Source organism: Lipotes vexillifer, unplaced genomic scaffold (genome assembly GCF_000442215.2).
Source record: "Lipotes vexillifer unplaced genomic scaffold, Lipotes_vexillifer_v1.1 scaffold1439, whole genome shotgun sequence".
In the NCBI taxonomy this organism is placed as follows: Eukaryota; Metazoa; Chordata; class Mammalia; order Artiodactyla; family Lipotidae; genus Lipotes; species Lipotes vexillifer.
Genome location: NW_006785059.1, coordinates 1,269,082 through 1,288,441, shown reverse-complemented (window position 1 = coordinate 1,288,441; position 19,360 = coordinate 1,269,082). Strand labels below are relative to the sequence as shown.

Here is a 19,360-nt window from a genome sequence, read left to right as displayed (position 1 = left end):
GAGTCTGTCATACAGAGTGAAGTAAGTCAGAAAGAGAAAGACAAATACCGTATGCTAACACATATATATGGAATTTAAGAAAAAAAATGTCATGAAGAACCTAGGGGTAAGACAGGAATAAAGACACAGACCTACTAGAGAATGGAGTTGAGGATATGGGGAGGGGGAAGGGTAAGCTGTGACAAAGCGAGAGAGAGGCATGGACATATATACACTACCAAACGTAAGGTAGATAGCTAGTGGGAAGCAGCCGCATAGCACAGGAAGCTCAGCTCCGTGATTTGTGACCGCCTGGAGGGGTGGGATAGGGAGCGTGGGAGGGAGGGATACGCAAGAGGGAAGAGATATGGGGACATATGTATATGTATAACTGATTCACTTTGTTATAAAGCAGAAACTAACACACCATCGTAAAGCAATTATACTCCAATAAAGATGTAAAAAAAAAAAAAGTCATTTAGGAGGTCTAGGTATCCCAAGATGGAATATAGACTGTGACGAAAGAATTTAACTACATTACAAATGTATGAAATAACTTCACTGACGGGGGTGGGAAAAAAGGTAAGTTCCTAAGTAACTTTGGAAACGAGTGGATACTGTAAGACTAAAAACAAAAGGAACTGTGTATAAGCAGCACATTCTGGTTGATAAAGTGGTTTCCCATGGAGGGTAGAGGTTAACAATTCTAATGCTGCTGTACGTGTGTCCTCGACATGAGCAATTAAGCAAATAGATGGCAGATCATGGAAGCCAGGTTTCTCGCCGTTAGAGGGGAAGGTTCCAGACAAGCAAGAGGAGAAGGCTAGAATAATGCTTGTGGTACTGGATTAGACCTGGAGACATCAGTATGGAGATATGTTTAGCTTAATATTGATATAGATGAATACATATAGAACTATTTGTAGATATGTAGATATACATTTGTTAGTATACACACGTTTCCTTACTCCATCAGCTGAGAATGCTTAGAAGCAATGATGAACTAGTAACAATGAACACACCTAGTGCCTAGATATGGGTTTCTAATACCATTTTCTAATTAAAAAAATAAAGAAGGAACCCAGGCTCTCTGCAGAAATGGCTGATTCTAGAGCTGGGGCAGGGAATATACAAAATAAGCCTAGAGCATCCTGTAGTGGCAGAAGGTAAGGTAGTGCTGAACACACACACACACACACACACACACACACGCACGCACGCACGCACGCACGCACATGGGGTATGGCTAAAGGACAAGGAGTCAGGGACTTCCCTGGCAGTCCAGCGGTTAAGACTGTGCTTCCACTGCAGGGGCACAGGTTCGATCCCTGGTCAAGGAACTAAGAACTGAAAGAGCTCCCAGTAGCCAAAGCTAGAACAATTCGAGTAACAAAATAAAGTACTATTGGATTATAACCCATATATTCATGAGTCCATACTCATGATATAAATGATTGAATAGATAAATAGGTAAGTGGGGAAGAAGAGACAAGTGTCCCTGTGCAGAAGAATTCCAAGTAATTTATGTAGATACTCCGCCCTTTAGGAGGTAGAGTATATCTCCCAACTCCTTAAGTGTCGGCGGTATATAGTAATGTCCTTACAAAGAGAAGAGTACGGAAAGGCAGGGCAGGGCGGGAGGAAGGAGCAGCTTTATGGTAGAGAAATCTGACAAACACTGTATCAGCCTGGTGGTCAAGGTCAACATTAATAGTGATGTCATGTTGATAGTTTGTACACTTGATATGATGTAATGAGAACTGCACTTTACCTCTATGGTCTTTCTCCCCAAAACCTGTAACTCCAGTCTAATCATGAGAAAAAACACCAAACACATCCCCATTGGAGGACGTGCTACAAAACATCTGACCACAACCCCTCTGAATCCTTGTCTCAGGGTCCGCTTCTAGAACAGCACAAGCTAAAAGAGCCTTGAAATTCATTTAGTCCAGGAAAGAAAAAAAAGGGGTGAAGTGACATCCCCCAGCCCTCACATTTAACTAGTAGCAGAGCTGGGTCAGTGACTCACACAAAGTAAGTGCTCAAAAAACTATTGGTTGAAGAATTAAGAATGAAGGTGTAGAACCCATGTTTCCTGCCTGTTAGTTTGGTGCTCTTTCCACGAAGCAATTTACCCTTAGTTATTAAAAATTCCACAACATTTGGGGGCTACGATTTCATAGATAAACACATAGATGGATATGGTAACTGTCGGCCATTAGGACTGGAACTTATTCCTTATGAAAGGCTGGATGTTTGAAGGGGTCAGGGACCACCTGGGAATGGTAAAGTTGGAAATGGGATAGGAGTTGAGATCAGAAATGAGGGGAAGGTCACCAGGCTGAGTGGCACAAGCAGGAGCCCAGAGTGGCATCAGTGTATGAGTCACCAAATCCAAGCAAGAGAAGAGGCAGTAGGGTCACAGCGCTGGCAAGAAGCAAGGTAGCAGAAAATAGTATGCATCCAGGATGGCTTTGGACAAAGTGCTGTGGAAAGCCCTCCCCTGGGAGCGGATCCTATGGAAGGGTCCTGTTGTCTTAAAGTGGCACTGTTCAGAATGTGCTACAGGCAATTCACAAAATTACAATTATTGAGATTGACAGACTGTGGCACAGATTGCTAGTTGCCTATCCACTGTTCATTCTCCCCTTCCTTGTTATGAACAGAAACCCTATATTATTGGGGGTGGCAATGCGCTTAGCTTTAAAACAATACTTTTCCAGCTTTCCCGGCAGATATTGATGGCTGATAGGGTGAAAGCAAAAGTCATTGCGTGAGACTTCTGAGAAAGCTTTGTAAAGAAAACTGACTAATGCAAGTGATTTAACCTTTAGCCCTTGCCCTTTCCTCCTATGGCCTTGAATGTGTGTATATAATGGCTGAGTTGCAACAGCCATCATGGACTGTGAAGCAATCTTGATGATGGGAGCCATGCACCAAATATAGGGGAGCAGAAAGAAGGGTCCTGGGTCCTAGATGTGTGTAGAGCTGCCATATCAGCCCTGGATACCTACTCCGGAACTCCTTTCATGGGAGAGAAAAAAATAAGCCCCTATCATGTTTAAGCCACCGTACTCTGGGTTTCTGTTACATGCTGTGGAATCTAATCCTAACTGATACATTGACCAAGGAGGGGAAAATTTAAATTTTATGTATGAATTATCCTAAAGAAAAATGCCAGAAACGTTAGGTTTCCTAAGGTAATGATTAAGCCACTTAAATCTGAAATCATTGACCGATATATAAGGAAAAGAGGAACTTTAACTCAGCCAATCATTGTATTTTTTGACAAAGGAAAAGTCCGCGTGAGCAAGTTTGTGGTGCTGGGTTATGTGCTGCTGTACCTTTGCTATGCTATGGCTTTGGTGAGGGAGCACACAGACCATCTTGAAGAGCTTAGACTTGATGTTGGTTTCTACAATACTATGATTTATAAGAAATATAGAGATTTGGTCATTCAGATGACCAAAATACATCTCTCACATATACTTGGTCTTCATCCACAGTTCCTCGCTCATAGTTACCCAAACCCTTGGAATTTCCTGAGCAATAAGAACAATAGGAACATCTTTCATTAAAATATTCGTTCTCTTGCCCTCAGTTTCCTTCAGAGACATTAAGGTGCAATGGGTGTCTTGTTATTCACAACAAGCCCCTTTCTACCACAACTGGGTTCATGTTAATGAGGTGACTTTGGAGAGCACCTAAAGATGGGGGCTACTAGGGAAGCCAACCAAGAATAGAGGGGGTGGAACTTTCAGTCCCACCACCTGATTTCCGGGCAGGGGAGAGGGGCTGGATGCTGACTCAAATGCCAATAGCCAATGCGTTAATCAATCATACGTATCTAATGAAGCCTCCAAAAAAACCCCAAAAGGAGGGGGTTTGGAGAATGCTTCCGTGTGCCCCACGCTGGGCCCCAAACTCCACGAGGACAGAAGCTCCCTTGGTCAGGACCTCGTCCTGTGTATTTCTTTATCTGACTGTTGATTCATATCCTTTAATATCCTTTGTAGTAAACCTGTAATCTAGTGAGTAAACAGGTTTCCTGAGTTCTGTGAGCTGTTCTAACAAATTAATCAAACCTAAGGAGGGGGTCATGGGAATCTCTGATGAATAGCCAGTTGATCAGAAGTTAATGTTGTATGTGTGTTGATCACACACACACATACAATGGAATACTATTTAGCCATAAAAAGAGAATGAAATCCTGCTATTTGCAACAATATGGATGGACCTAGAGGGCATTATACTAAGTGAAATAAATCAGACAGAGAAAGCCAAACACTGTATGATCTCACTTACATGTGGAATTTAGAAACAACACAACAACAAACCAAGCTCATAAATACAGATAAGAGATTGGTGATTGCCAGAGGTGGGGGATGGAAGCTAGAGGTGAGAGAAGTGAGTGAAGGGTGTCAAAAGGTACAAATTTCCAGCTATAAAATAATTAAATCATGGGGATGTAATGTAAAACATAGTGACTACAGTTAATAATACTGTATAGCATATTTGAAAGTTGCCAAGAGAGCAGATCTTAAAAGTCCTCATCACAAGAAAAAAAATGTTTGTAACTATGTATGGTGACAGATGTTAACGAGACCTATTGTGATGGTCATTTCACAATACATACAAATATCAAATCTGTACATCTGAAACATATATAATGTTATATGTCAATTATACCTCAATTAAAAATTTTTAATTATGTCAAATAATTTAAAATATATAGTGTTGACTGTACATCTCTTGTGGGATATATCCTATAGACAAAAGAAATTTTAGAAAATCTTAAACTTTTAGTGATGATTCTACTATTGCTTTTTTGAAACTATTAGTGTGTATGATATATATATATACACACATATAAACACACATAAATATATACACTCATACACACATATTAGGATAAAGCAGATAAGTAACTATTTTAATGTCATTAGGAACTAATATTCTCAGCCTAATAGAAAAGAGATACAAATATAAATTCAGGGAACTGATGTAAAAGCCATGTAACCTTTATTTTGAATTGGAGATGCCAGTATGAATTTGTGAATTTTATTTTTATCTTTCTAAAAAGAACAAACTTCCCAGCTCTGTCCACTGAAAAGGCAATGATCAACTCAGGGGCAATGAGTACTCGTGGTACCCAGACTGGTTTCTCAATGCCTTTACCCAGTAAAAATAACTAGGACTCCCTGGACCAGGATATATACAAGATAAGCTATTAAAACAGAAAACATGGAAGCTATCAAATATTATAGATGTCAAAAGGGCAGAGTAATCAATTTTAAGGGGTTCTACTTGCTAAAGATGGCACAATTTGAACATTAAAAAGAACAATGATCCTAAAGTCAGGAATAAGATGGTCTGCTCCTAACACTTCCATTCAACATTGTACTGGAGGTTCTATCCAGGACAATTTGGCAAGAAAAAGAAATAAGAGCCATCTAGATGGGAAAGGAAAAAGTAAAAATATCTCTATTTGCACATGACATGATCTCGTAAATAGAAAATCCTCAGAAATCCCCTAAAAAACTATTAGAATTAATAGTTCAGCAAGATTGCAGGATACAAGATCAATAAACAAAAACCAATTGTGTGTCTATACACTAGCAATAAACACTCTGAAAATAAACAATTCCATTTATGACAGCATCAAATAATACTTAGGAATAAATTTAACAAAAGAAGTGTAAAACTTATACACTGAAAATTACAAAACATTGTTGAAAGATTAAAGATTTAAATAAATGAAAACTTATCACATGTTTATGGGTAAGGTAGTAATACTTCCCAAAGTGATCTACAGATCCAGTGCAATACCTATCAAAATCCCAGCTTGCTTTTTTGCAGTAATTGACAAGCTAATCCTAAAATTCATATGGAAATGCAAGAGACCCACAATAGCCAAAACCTTGAAAAAGAAGAACAAAGTTGGAGGACTCACATTTCCTGATTTCAAAACTTACTACAAAACTGTTATAATCAAGACAGTGTGACACTGGAATAAAGACAGACATATAGATCAATACAATAGAACTGAGAATCCAGAAATAAACCCATTCACTTACAGTCAAACAATTTTCAACAAGCGTGCCAAGACTATTTAATGGGAAATGAAGAGTCTTTTCAAGAAATGGTGCTGGCCCCCATGTTCATAGCAGTACTATTTACAATAGCAAAGACATGGAAGCAACCTAAATGTCCATTGACAGAAGAATGGATAAAGAAGATGTGATACATATATACAGTGGAATATTACTCAGCTACAAAAAAGAATGAAATAATGCCATTTGCAGCAACATGGATGGACCTAGAGGTTATCATACTAAGTGAAGTAAGTCAAAGACAAATACCATATGAAATCACTTATATGTGGAATGTTAAAAAATGATACTAATGAACTTATTTACAAAACAGAAATAGACTCACAGACATAGAAAACAAACTTACGGTTACCAACGAGGAAAGGGGGGAGGGATAAATTTTGAATTTGGGATTTACAGATACATAAAATAGATAAACAGCAGGGAACTGTACTCAATATCTGGAAACAACAGGGAACTACATTCAATATCTTATAATAACCTATAATGGAAAAGAATCTGAAAAAGAATATATATATCTGAATCACTTTGCTGTGTACCTGAAACACTGTAAATCAACTATACTTCAATAAAATTTTTAAAAAAATTTTTAAAAAGAAGTGGTGCTGGGACATCTAGATATCCACTTGCAAAAGGATGAAGTTGGACACTTACCTCACAACATACACAAAAAATTAATTCAAAATGGATTAAAGACCTAAATGCAAGAGTTTAATCTATAAAACTCTTAGAAGAAAATATAGGAGTAAATCTTCATGACCTAGGGGTTAGGCAATGGATTCTTAGATACAACACCAAAAGCACAAGCAACAACAACAGAAGAGATAAATTAAACTATACCAAAACTAAAATCTTTTGTGCTGCAAACAATATTATCAAGAAAGTGAGAAGACAAAGGACAGAAGGAAATTTTGCAAATATATCCTTAAGAAGGGACTTATATCCAGAATATGTTTTTTTTAAAAAATACTCTTAAAACTCAATAATAAAAAGATAACCCAACCTAAAAATGAGCAGAGGATCTTTTTTTGGGGGGGGCATTAAAAATCAGAATTTTATTTTTTCAATGACTATGTGACTAAAAAAGACGGTATTTAAGAGCAAATATTATACACAGGTATTTTTAAAAGCTAAGGGTTTCTCTAAAATATAGAAAAAAATTAAATCTTGCTTTTCTGACAGGCTGATACACTCAACAGACTAAAATACTCTTATATAGAGCAACTTTATAAAATCTATTAGAAACATTATTCTACCAAGCCACTTTGGAACCAAATCTCAGCAATCTTCAGGGAAGACAGCAACACCCTGATTCCTGGATCATCGTGATCATCATTTTCAAGTTATTTATCATTTTCTTCAGTAATACATTTGCCATGTGCTCTTTCTGGGTTTCTTTTTTTCTTATGAGTATATGATGAGTTATTTTTCTCTTTGATTTTCTCTTTGGGATGTGAGGTAGTAGAAATAGTTTCTTTTTACAAAGCATGTTATAGGCAGAAAACCTTTCAATTCTCTTCTTGCTTTCCTCTATTTTTTTGATTTGCTTACCTTTAACAGGAAGTCAATATATTCCTCTGTCACCATCAGTTTTCCTTTATGGCTTAATGGAACTTCTAAGCCATGTGTGCTCTGGACAGCCAACACAGTCTTTCCTCTCTTTCCCACTATTATGCCAGAGTTCCTGAAACCAGAATCTATTGCCACTGAATGCTATAAATTCAAGTATAATCACAAAATTTTACCAGAATCTGTGCATCCTGCAACTGTTGACACTGCACATGAAGAACAAGTGGTTCAAATTTCAAAATGGCACCACCATTCGCTTTCTTTAGGGCTATAATCACATCATCTTTCACGTACAGATTGTGTGTAACTAGTAGCCAGCAACGGTTTTGTTTCTGAACCTCAAAACCATTTATACCCCCGTCTAGGAGGATGATGCAGCCAGCGCAGGAACTGGCGGTGAAAAACTGTTCTCGCCCAGTCAAGGGCTGCACAAGCTCTACCACATCCTCATCCACACTGCCTTTCTGGCTGAGGCCCACTTTGCTCAGACACTTGCACCTTTCATCTCTTGAACGCTGCACTACTATCCATGCAAGAAGGGAGTTAGGGTCTGCACTTTCACATTAGCCTCGCCTTTCCCTGGGGGCAGCCATGTTGAAGCCAGTGGTGGCCAGAAATGTCCAAACTCTATAGAGGATCTGAGTAGACATTTCTCAAAAGAAGATGTACACGCCAGTAAAAATGTGAAAAGATACCTCAAAACTGGGGTGGGGGAAGAATGTGAAAAGATGCTCAATATCATTAGTCATTAGAAAAATGCAAATCAAAACCACAATGAGATACCACTTTCCACCCAACAGGCTAGCTATAATCAAAAATACACATGATAATAAGTGTTGGTGACGATGTGGAGAAATTGAGACCCTTATATGTTGTTGGTGGGAATGTAAAATGGTGCAGCTGCTTTGGAAAACAATTTGGTAGTTGCTCAAAATGTTAAACATATAGTTACCATATGATCTGGCAATTCCACTCCTAGGTATATACCCAAGAGAAATGAAAACATACGTCTGCACAAAAACTTGTATGTGAATGTTCGTTGCAACATTATTCATAATAGCCAAAAAGTGAAAATAACCTTGTATTTGTTTCTTAAGGCTGCAATAACAAATCACCACAAACTGGGTGGCTAAAAACAACAGAAATTTATTCTCTCACACTTCTGGAAGCCAGAAGTCTGAAATCAAAGTGCTGGTAGGGCTATGCTCCCTCTGAAGTTTCTAGGGCAGAATCCTTCCTTGCCTCTTTCAGCTTTTGGTGTCTCCAGTGGTTCCTTGGCTTATTGTGACCCCATCAATCCAATCTCTGCCTTGATCTTTACATGTCTCCTCCTTCTCTCTCTCTCTCTCTCTCTCCTCTATGTGTCTCTTATAAGGATATCTGTCACTGGATTTAGGGCACACTAGGATGATCTCATCTTGAGATCCCTAACTTAATTACATCTGCAAAGAAGCTTTTTCCAAATAAGGTCATGTTCACAGGTTTCAGGGGTTAAGAGATGGACATATCTTTTTGGAGGCCACCATTCAACCCTCTACAAACCCAAAGGTCCATCAACTGATGACAAGTAAACAAATATGGTTCATCCACACAATGGAATATATTTTGGTGCTAAAATGTACTGACACTGGGCTTCCCCAGTGGCGCAGTGGTTGAGAGTCCGCCTGCCGATGCAGGGGACACGGGTTCGAGCCCTGGCATGGGAAGATCCCACATGCCGCGGAGCAACTAGGGCCCGTGAGCCACAGCTACTGAGCCTGCGCGTTTGGAGCCTGTGCTCTGCAACAAGAGAGGCCGCGATAGAGAGAGGCCCGCGCACCGCGATGAAGAGTGGTCCCCGCTTGCCACAACTGGAGGAAGCCCTCGCACAGAAACGAAGACCCAACGCAGCCAAAAATAAATAAATAAATAAATAAATTTTAAAAATAATAATAAAATAAAATAAAATAAAATAAAATGTACTGACACATGCTACAGCATGGATTAACCTTGAAAACATTATACTCAGGGAAAGAAGCCAAAGGCTACATGTGGTGCAATTCCATTTAAACGAAATGTCGAGAATAGGCAAATCAATAGAAACAGAAAGTAGATCAGTGGTTGCGTAGGGTTGTTGGAGCCTTAGGCAGGCTGGGGAGCAACTGCTAATGGGTATAGGGTTTCTTTTTGGCAGAATGAAAATGTTCTAAAATTATATTATGGTAATGATTGCACAACTCTGTGAATATACTAAAAACCATTGAATTGTGCATTTTAAATGGGTGAATTGTATGGCATGTGAATTATAATCTCAATGAAATGGTTAAAAGTGAGGAATTAAAAAATGAATGTAATGAATTGAAATACATGACATATGCTAAAAATCCATAGGCTCGTAATGATTTTTCTAAAAAGCTCTTTGGTCATCTTTAGACAATATTGGTGAATAAAGGTAAGGAATCAAGCACTTATTCTGCCTTTCTTATATGAACTGTACTTTAGGGTATCCAAACAGTTGATAAAAGAAAGTTCTTTATTACAGAAAAATTCCCACTAATAAAGGCAGAAGAAATGACAATTAGAATCTCACAAATTTGTAAGCCCTAGTGAAATAATGGATCAAGGCAATGTTTTCCATCAGGTGAAAGGCTGATGGAAACTTTAAAAGAGGGACTAACAGCACCAGAATCTGATGATTAATCTTAGCATCACTAAAAATGGGACAGCCAGACGTTACAGGCCTCCTGATATGGTGCAAAAGGAAGTACACAGTACTACTTACAAAATATTTCTTTTAATTGAAATATAGTTGATTTACAATGTTGTGTGTTTCAGGTGTACAGCAAAGTGATTCACATATATTTTTTTTCCAGATTTGTTTTCCTTATAGGTTATTACAAAATACTGAGTGTAGTTTCCTGTGCTATACAGTAGGTCCTTTTTGGTTACCTATTTTATACATAGTAGTGTGCATATGCTAATCCCAAACTCCTAATTTATACCTCCCTCACCCTTTCCCCTTTGGTAACCATAACTTTGTTTCCTATGTCTGTGGGTCTATTTCTGTTTTGTATGTAAGTTCATTTATTAGAACATTCTCTAACACCATACAAAAAAATAAACTCAAAATGGATTAAAGACCTAAATATAAGACTGGATACTATGAAGTATTCTTGTCAGTAAAATAGAACCTGAATTTGATCAAGCCTGTAAACCTAACTGCCACTTTATAGGAAACACAGGGTTTAAAGGAACATATTAAATGACACTGGAGACATGGATACAATCAGCCAAATACTGACTGTGGGAAATTTGCCAGAGCAGATGTGTCCATTTTTTTCTGCAAACAAATAGCAAGAATATAAGAGGAAGGAGTAACCTATCAAAAAGACTTGAGATACATTAACCACATGCAATGAGGGACCTTGTCTGGTTCCTCGTTTGAAGAAACCAACTATTAAAACAAATAACTGTGAGATAATGTGGAAGATTTTGAACACTGACTGGATATAAATGATATTTTTAAACTGTCAATATTTTTTAGCTGTGATAAGGGTCATGCTTGGGGGGAAAAGTTTTTATCTTTTAGAGATACATACTTAAATATTTACAGATGAGAAGACATAATGTCTGGGACTTGCTCTAAGATAATCTCATGGTGGGGTGAAAAAAGTAGTTGGGAATGTAGATGAAACAAGATTGGTCATCTGTTCGTAACTGTTGAAACCACGTGATGGGTACATGGTGGTTCATACACTGTCCTACTAGTATATATGTTTGGAAATGTTCCAGAGTAAAAAGGGGTTTTTTAAGTGTTCTTTGGAGCATTGAGTTGAGGCTTGAGTATGTTTTTTCCATATAAATCCGTATGTTTTTTGCCTAGTAAAGTTTATGGGAATTCCTTTTTGCCTAATCTGACTAAAGCAGATCATTTGGACGGCAGAGAGGCATGCTTTGAAATTGGGTCTGCGGTTTTGTTTTTTTTTTAAATTGAAGTATAGTTGAGTTACAATGTTGTGTTGTGTTTCTGGTATACAGCAAAGTGATTCGGATGTGTGTGTTTGTGTGTGTGTGTGTATACATATTCATTTTCGTATTCTTTTCCATTATGGTTTATTGCAAGCCTGAGTTTGAGTTCTTGCACCAGTATTCACTAACTTTGTCAGATACTTAACATTTCTGAAGCTCAAAGCTCAATTTCTTCACTGGTCAAGCAGGCCTCATAATAATAGCTCTCACCTGGGTTGCTTGGAGGATTAAATAAGATAGAGAATACAAAGCACTCAGCACTTGGCGCAGTGCCTGGCCGTGCTCCATAAATATTAGGGGCAGCTAATGCTTAATTGTTTCAGTTATCTATTGTGGGTTCACTTGGCTCAGCTGGAAGCTTCTACGCTGTCTGCTGTCAGCTGGGACTACAGTCATCTGGTGGTTGAACTGGGCTGGAACAACCAAGACAACTCACACAGATGGCCGGCAGTTGATGTCAACCGTTGGCTGAGAGCTCAGCTAGGGCTGTTGTCCACAGCATCTACGCATGGCCTCTCCATGTCACTCAGGCTTCTCACTTAATGGTGGAGGAAGTGCCCAAGAGCGAAGTGGAAGCTGCCAGTTCTCAGGGCGTGCAACTGGCACAGGGTCACTTCTGCCACATTCTGTTGGTTAAAGAGTGGCAAGCCCTGTTCAGACACAATGGTAGGGGAAATAAACTACCCCTTAATGCGGACAGGGGCAAAGAATTTGTAGCCCTCTTTAATCCACCACCAAGTGTTCCTGTTTCCTCAGTACTTGGTCCATAGATAAAAATATAGATTCCAAGAATCACACCAAAAAAAAAGTACTCATATATGTCTCTAGAAGGTAATTGGACCACACTGGCTGATGTTTTTCTTGCTTCTCAGCAGACTAAGCCAGGGCCTGGGGAATCGGAGGGGCTAGGCAGCCGCTAGCCCCTCACCCCTGAGAGGAGAAACCAGGGCAGGACCAAGTCTTCACTGCAGAAACACCTTGGCATGAGTCAGTGGTTCTCAAAAATAATTTATGAGACCAAATTAGGTCATCTATTTTTAATTTTTATGGTTATTAATTTGACAAATTGTAATTCAATACTGTTCTCCCAGGCAATAATTCTGGAGACTTGAGGAAATATTAGCATTCCCTTCCAAGGCATTCTTTCCTTAATTCTTTAGTTCCAAGGCATAACAGCTTTCCACATATTTCTTCTCTTATCCTTTGACCAACAATTGCTGACTCTCATGTATTCTCTGATATTAGCTAAAACACTGTCCAGGAGAGGTGTTCATTTGTTTTCATTTACTGCACATTATACAAACACAAAGTTTGGGTAAGAAATATTTCCTAGAGCTAAAAAATGCAAAGTTAGTGGCAAGCTTGGGCAATGTGAATTTTACCTAAAGAGCTTTGCTTCTAACTGGAACACTTACAGTAAACAAATGATTGATAAAGACACCCAGTCACCTCTATAAACAAGGAAGCGGGGAATCCAGCCATGCTGAACACTGTGTTTATTTTCCACTGGAAGAGGATGTAAACTGCTAATCACAAGCATGCCACCGTTTAATTTCTATACAAGACCCCTTCCTGGCTTTCTAAAAAGCAAAAAAATGATGGCAGTTTTGCTCACTAAAGTTCTTTGTGCAGAATTGTTAAGTGCTACTAATTTTAGCATAGCTTATCAAAAAACAAATGACCAAACAAACAAAGCAAAAGGCCTTAAAAAAAAAAAACCCTTAGGTGCTTCTAAGCTTGGAGTCATTTTGCTGTTGAAAAGATCCCAGCTGACAGCTGTGGTATAAATGCATGGAGAAGGAAATAAATACTGGCTCTTTGACCATGACCTGGAAGTTATGTCAGAAGAGTCTGGCACTGTATCAATTGGCCATAAAGCAAATATGGGAGGGAGGGGATGGAGAGGATGGAATGGCCACATATTTCTGGCCCTATCTGAAGTTCTGAGCACATCAGAGCATACAGCTTAGAGGCTCAGAATCATTGTGATGATACACAAGTGGGTGAAATCATTTCCTTAGAAATGAACGGTCCTTGTCTAAGCTAAGACCCTTGCTGACATATTTGAGAAGATTTCTGACTTGAGACTCTTTCTGACTTATTTAAGACTCTTTCTGACTTATTTAAGCCCTTCCTGACTTGTTTCAGACTCTGTCTAATGAATTAGATACCCTTCCTGATTTGTATGGGACCCTTCCTAACTTGTTCAAGACTCTTCCCGACATGTTTGAGACCATCCCTAACTTGTTTCAGACCTATCTTTTCATGTCAGAGCTTTCTGACATATTTGAGATCGTTCCTGACTTGATTGAGATACCTCCTGATGGACTTGAGACCCATCCTGATGTATCTGAGACTAGCCCTGAGGACTCTGACATGCTTCCTGATACATTTGAGACAATCCCCAACATATTTAAGACTCTTCCTGTCTGTCTGAGATCCTTCCCAACACATCTAAAACTTTGACAACTTGGAGACCCATGCTGATTTGAGACTCTTCCAAACTTGTTCGAGAACTTTCCTGGTGTGTTTAAGACCATTCCTGATGTGTTGAGACTCTTCCTCTCTGTTTTAGACTCGCATATTTAAAACTCTTCTGGATTATTTTAGATGCTTCCTAACTTGTTTGCGATGATACCTGTCATGTTGGAGACCCCACCTGACATATTCAGACCCTACTGACGTGTTTGTGACCCTTCATAACTTGTTTGACAGCCTTTGTCACTATGTGAGAAACTTCTTGACATGCTTGAGACTCTTCCTAAGATGTCTGAGCCCCTGACTGATTTGAGAAAATTCCTCATCCTCTTCCGGACATGTTTCAGATTCTTCGCTACTTGTTGGAGGCTTCCTGACATTTTAGAGAACTAGGTTGATTATGTGAAACTCTTTCTGTTTGTGACCCTTCCAAAAATATTTGAGACACTTTTTTTTTTTTGCGGTACGTGGGCCTCTCACTGCTGTGGCCTCTCCCGTTGCGGAGCACAGGCTCTGGACGCACAGGCTCAGCGGCCATGGCTCACGGGCCCAGCCGCTCCGCGGCATGTGGGATCTCCCCGGACCGGGGCACGAACCCGTGTCCCCTGCATCGGCAGGCAGACTCTCAACCACTGTGCCACCAAGGAAACCCTGAGACACTTCTTGACTTGTTGAGACTCTTCCTGACTGAGACCCTTCCTGAGGTAATGAAAACGCTTCCTGAGATCTTCCTGCCATGTTTGAGACTCTTCCTGGCTTGTTTGAGAATATACATGACATATTTGAGACCCTTGCATATATCTGACCCCTTCCTGGCTTGCTTGAAATCGTTTCTGACTGTTTGAATCTCTTCTTAACATTTTTGAGACACTTTTTGAGGTGTCAGAGATAACTTGTTTGAGATTGTACCTAAAGTATTTGAGACCCTTCCTGACTTGTTTTGACAGTCTTTATGACTATGTGGCACCATTCCTAAGCTGTTTTAGTTTCTTTCTGATGTGTATTAGATTCTTCTTGTCTATTTGAGACTCTTCATGACTTACTGTCAATGCCTACTGAGTATGAGATCCTTCCTGACATATTTGAGACCCTTCTTGACTTATTTGAGACCATTTCTGACATGTTTGAGACCCTATCTGACTTAATGAGATGCTTCCTAAGAGGTTTGAGAACTTCTCTATTTGAGACTCTGCCTTTTGAGACACTTCCAGATGTATTTAGGACTATTCCTGAAATGTTTCCAACTTCTCCTGGTGTGTTTGAGACCCTTCCTAACATATCTGAAATTCTCCTTGACTGTTTGAGCCACTTCCTGTCATGCTTGAGACCCTTGCTGATGTGTGTGAACAATTCCTGCAGGGTTGAGACCTTTTATGACATACGTGAGACATTTCCTAACCTACTTGAGACTTTTCCTGATGTCTTGAAAGACTCCTTGATTTATTTGAAACCCTTCCTGACATATTTGAGACTCATCCTAACTTGTTTGAAATTCTTTTTGACATTTTTGAGACTGTCTATTGGAGACCATTTTGTATGTATTTTAAACTCTACCTGAGGAATCTGAGACCCTTTCTGACCAGTTTAAGACTCTTCCCTATTTTTCTGAGACTCTTCCTGATATATCTGAAAACCTTTCTGACTTGTTTGAAACTCTTGCTGAGCTGTTTGAGACCATTCCCGAAGTACCTGAGACTCTTCCTGGTTCTGAGATCCTTACTAATGTACTTAAAACTCTTCCTGATTACAATCAGTTACTGACTTTTGGGGAAACAACTTTCCAACATATTTGAGACCCTGCCTGCCTGTTTGAGAAACACCCTTACAAGTATGAGGCCCTGCTTCACATTTCTGAGACCCTTTTGGACTGTTGGAGACTCTTTCTGATGACTTTGGCACCCTTCTTTGCTTGTTTCACAGCCTTTCTGACCCTTGGAAAGCCTCCCAGACATGTTTGAGACCCTTCCTGACTAGCTGCGATCCTTGCTGAGGTATATGAGAATTTTCCTGACATATTTAAGACTATTACTAACCTGTGTGAGACTTTTCCTGATACATTTGAGACTCCCTCTCAGTTTGAGATGCTTTCTATTTAACACTGTCCAGACTTGTTTGAGACTGATGTATTTGAGACCCTTCCTAATGGCTTTTAAACATGTTTTAAAATCTTCCTGAGTGTTTGAGCTCTTTAGTGATGTATTTGAACCATTCTTGTATGGTGGAGACCCTTGCTGAGCTATTAGAGGCATTTCTAGCCTTATTTACAATCCTTCCTGGGGATTCCCTGGTGGTCCAGTGATTAGGGCTCCGAGCTTCCATTGCCAGGGGCCAGGGTTTGATCCCTGGTCAGGGAACTAAGATCCCACAAGCTGTGTGGCATGGCCAAAAAAAACAATAATGAAAAAAATAAAATCCTTCTTAACATATTTGAGACTCTTCTCAAAGTACTGAGAAACTTCTTGATGTATTTTAAACCCTTCCTGAAATTCATCCTGACTAATTTGAGACCCTTCCTGACAAGTTTTTTTGTCTTTTTTTTTGGCCACGCTTCGTGGCTTGTGGGATCTTAGTTCCCCAGCCAGGTATTGGACCCGGGCCCCGGCAGTGAAACCACCGAGTCCTAACCACTGGACTGCCAAGGAATTCCCCTTCTTGACCATTTTTAAATCCTTTCTTAATTGTTTGAGACCATTCCTGAAGTATTTGAGATTCTTCCTGTCTCTGAGACCCTTCCTGGTGAATGTAAAACTCTTCCTAACTACCTTCAGATAGACTCTTCTTGTCTGTTTAAGACACTCCTGGTGACTTCCCTGTTGGTCCAGTGGTTGAGAATCCACCTTCCAATGCAGGGGACATGGGTTCGATCCCTGGTCCAGGAACTGAGATCCCACATGCCATGGGGCAACTAAGCCTGCACGCCGCAACTACTGAGCCCATGTGCTCTTGAGCCCACACACCCTGGAGCCCACGTGCCACAACTAGAGAGAAGCCTACGCACTGCAACGAAGAGCCCACGTGCCACAACTAAGACCCGCCACAGCCAAAAGTAAATAAATAAAAACTTTTAAAAGTGTTATTTTAAAAAAGACACTCTCTCACAAGTTTGAGACGCTACCTTACTACGTGAGCCTTCTTGACCGGATGAGACCTCTCTTGATTTGTTCGACAGCATTTCTGACAGATTGAGACCCTTCTGATATATTTGAGATGTTTCCTGAGAAAATTCCTTACATATTTAAGACTTTTCCAGACAGTGTGATCCTTTGTGACTAGCTCAAGATGTTACCTGTCATGTTTGAGACCCCTGCCCACCTGCTGGAGACTCTTACTGAGGTGTTAGAGATTCTCCTTGTATTTGAGATTCTTCTTCTCAGGGTAAGATACTTCCTAATATATTCAAGACCCTTACTGAGTTGTGTCAGAGCTTCCTGTTGTATTTGAGACTCTTCTGTTTGAGACCCGTCCTGACACACTTAAGAACCTTTCTGACCTACTTAAAACTCTTGCTGAAATGTCTGAGGCACTTCATGACTTGCTTGAGAAATGTACAGACATGTTTGAGACCCTTATTGTTGTTTTTGAGACCCTTTATCTCTGTTAAAACCCTCATTGATGTCTTTAAACCTCTTCCTAATGACTTTGAGATGCTTCCAGAATTGTTTGAGAAGATTCCTGATGTATTTGAGACTTTTTTCTGTTTGTGACACTTCCTGACATGTTTGAGTCCCTTCTTAATATGTTTCTTACTCCTCCTGATGTAGTTGGGATTCTTCCTGATGTATCTGAGGCCCTTCTTGACTTTTGAGACCGTTCTTAACACGGTGACACTTGCTTGTATCTGACACACTTCTTTTCTGTTTGCAACCTTTACTGGATTATTAATAACTCTCCTTAACTACACTGAGAAACTTCTTGACTGGTTTGAGATATTTTCTCATGTACTTCAGACTCTTCCTCTCTGCTTCAAATACTTCCTGACAAGTTTAAGACTCCTCCATACGTGTTTGAGACCCCTCATGCTGTATTTAAGAACCTTCCTTGGGCTTCCCTGGTGGCGTAGTGGTTAAGAATCCACCTGCCAATGCAGGGGACATGGGTTCAAGCCCTGGTCCAGGAAGATCCCACATGCCGTGGAGCAACTAAGCCCACATGCCACAACTACGGAGCCTGCATGCCACAACTACTGAAGCCCACATGCCTAGAGCCCGTGCTTCACAATGAGAAGCCACTACAATAAGAAGCCCACACACAATGAAGAGTAGCCCCTGCTCGCCACAGCGAAGATCCAACACAGCCAAAAATAAATAAATAAATTTAAAAATAAAAAAAAGAACCTTCCTTGTGTATTTAAGACTCCTCCTGAAAAGTTTGAGAGTCACCATGACTTGTTTAAGATTCTTCATGACATATCTGAGAACTTCTCTGACATGCTTGAGACACTTCTCCTATTGAGACCCTTATTGAAATCTTTGAGCCCTTCTGGATGTGCTTGAGACCCTTCCTTTTTGTCTGAGACCCTTTCTGACAAGATTAAAGCTCTTCCTCACTACTTTGAATCCTTGTGGTCCAATTTGAGAGAACTGATGTGTTTCAGACTTTTTCTCTTTCTTGGCAACACTTCCTGTCTTGTCTGAGACACATCCTAACAACCTTGAGACTCATCCTGTTGTATTTGATATCTCTACTGTATTTAGTTTCCTAGGGCTGCTGTTAAAAAAAAGGCAACCCCCCCCTCAAACTGGGTGTCTTAAAATAACAGAAAGTAATTCCCTCACAGTTCAGGCCAGAGGTCTGAAATCAAGGTACCAGCAGGATTGATTCCTTCTGGAGGTTCTGAGGGAGAATATGTCCCATGCCTCTCTCCTAGCTTCTGGTGGTTGTTGGTACTTCTTGGCATTCCTTGGCTTGTGGACATATCACTCCAATCTCTGCCTTCTCCTTCATATGGCATTCACTTCCCTATGTGTCTTCACATGGCCTTCCTATAAGGACAGCAATCATTGAATTTAGGGCCCATCCTAATCCAGTATGGCCTCATCTTAACTAATTACATCTGCAAAGACTCTATTTCCAAATAAGGTCACATCCTGAGGTTCCAGGTGTACATGAATGGGGGGGGGTGTGCATCATTCAACACAGGTGCACCTACTAACATATTTGAGATTCTTCCCAACTGTTTGAGACCCTTCAAGACATACTGCAAACTGTCGGAT

At 39.9% G+C, this 19,360-nt stretch overlaps 1 pseudogene; it reads right to left on the bottom strand.

The window, feature by feature from the left end:
- Positions 1–7,451: 7,451 nt before the first annotated feature.
- On the bottom strand, positions 7,452–8,192 carry LOC103084516 (tRNA wybutosine-synthesizing protein 3 homolog; annotated as a pseudogene).
- Positions 8,193–19,360: the final 11,168 nt, after the last annotated feature.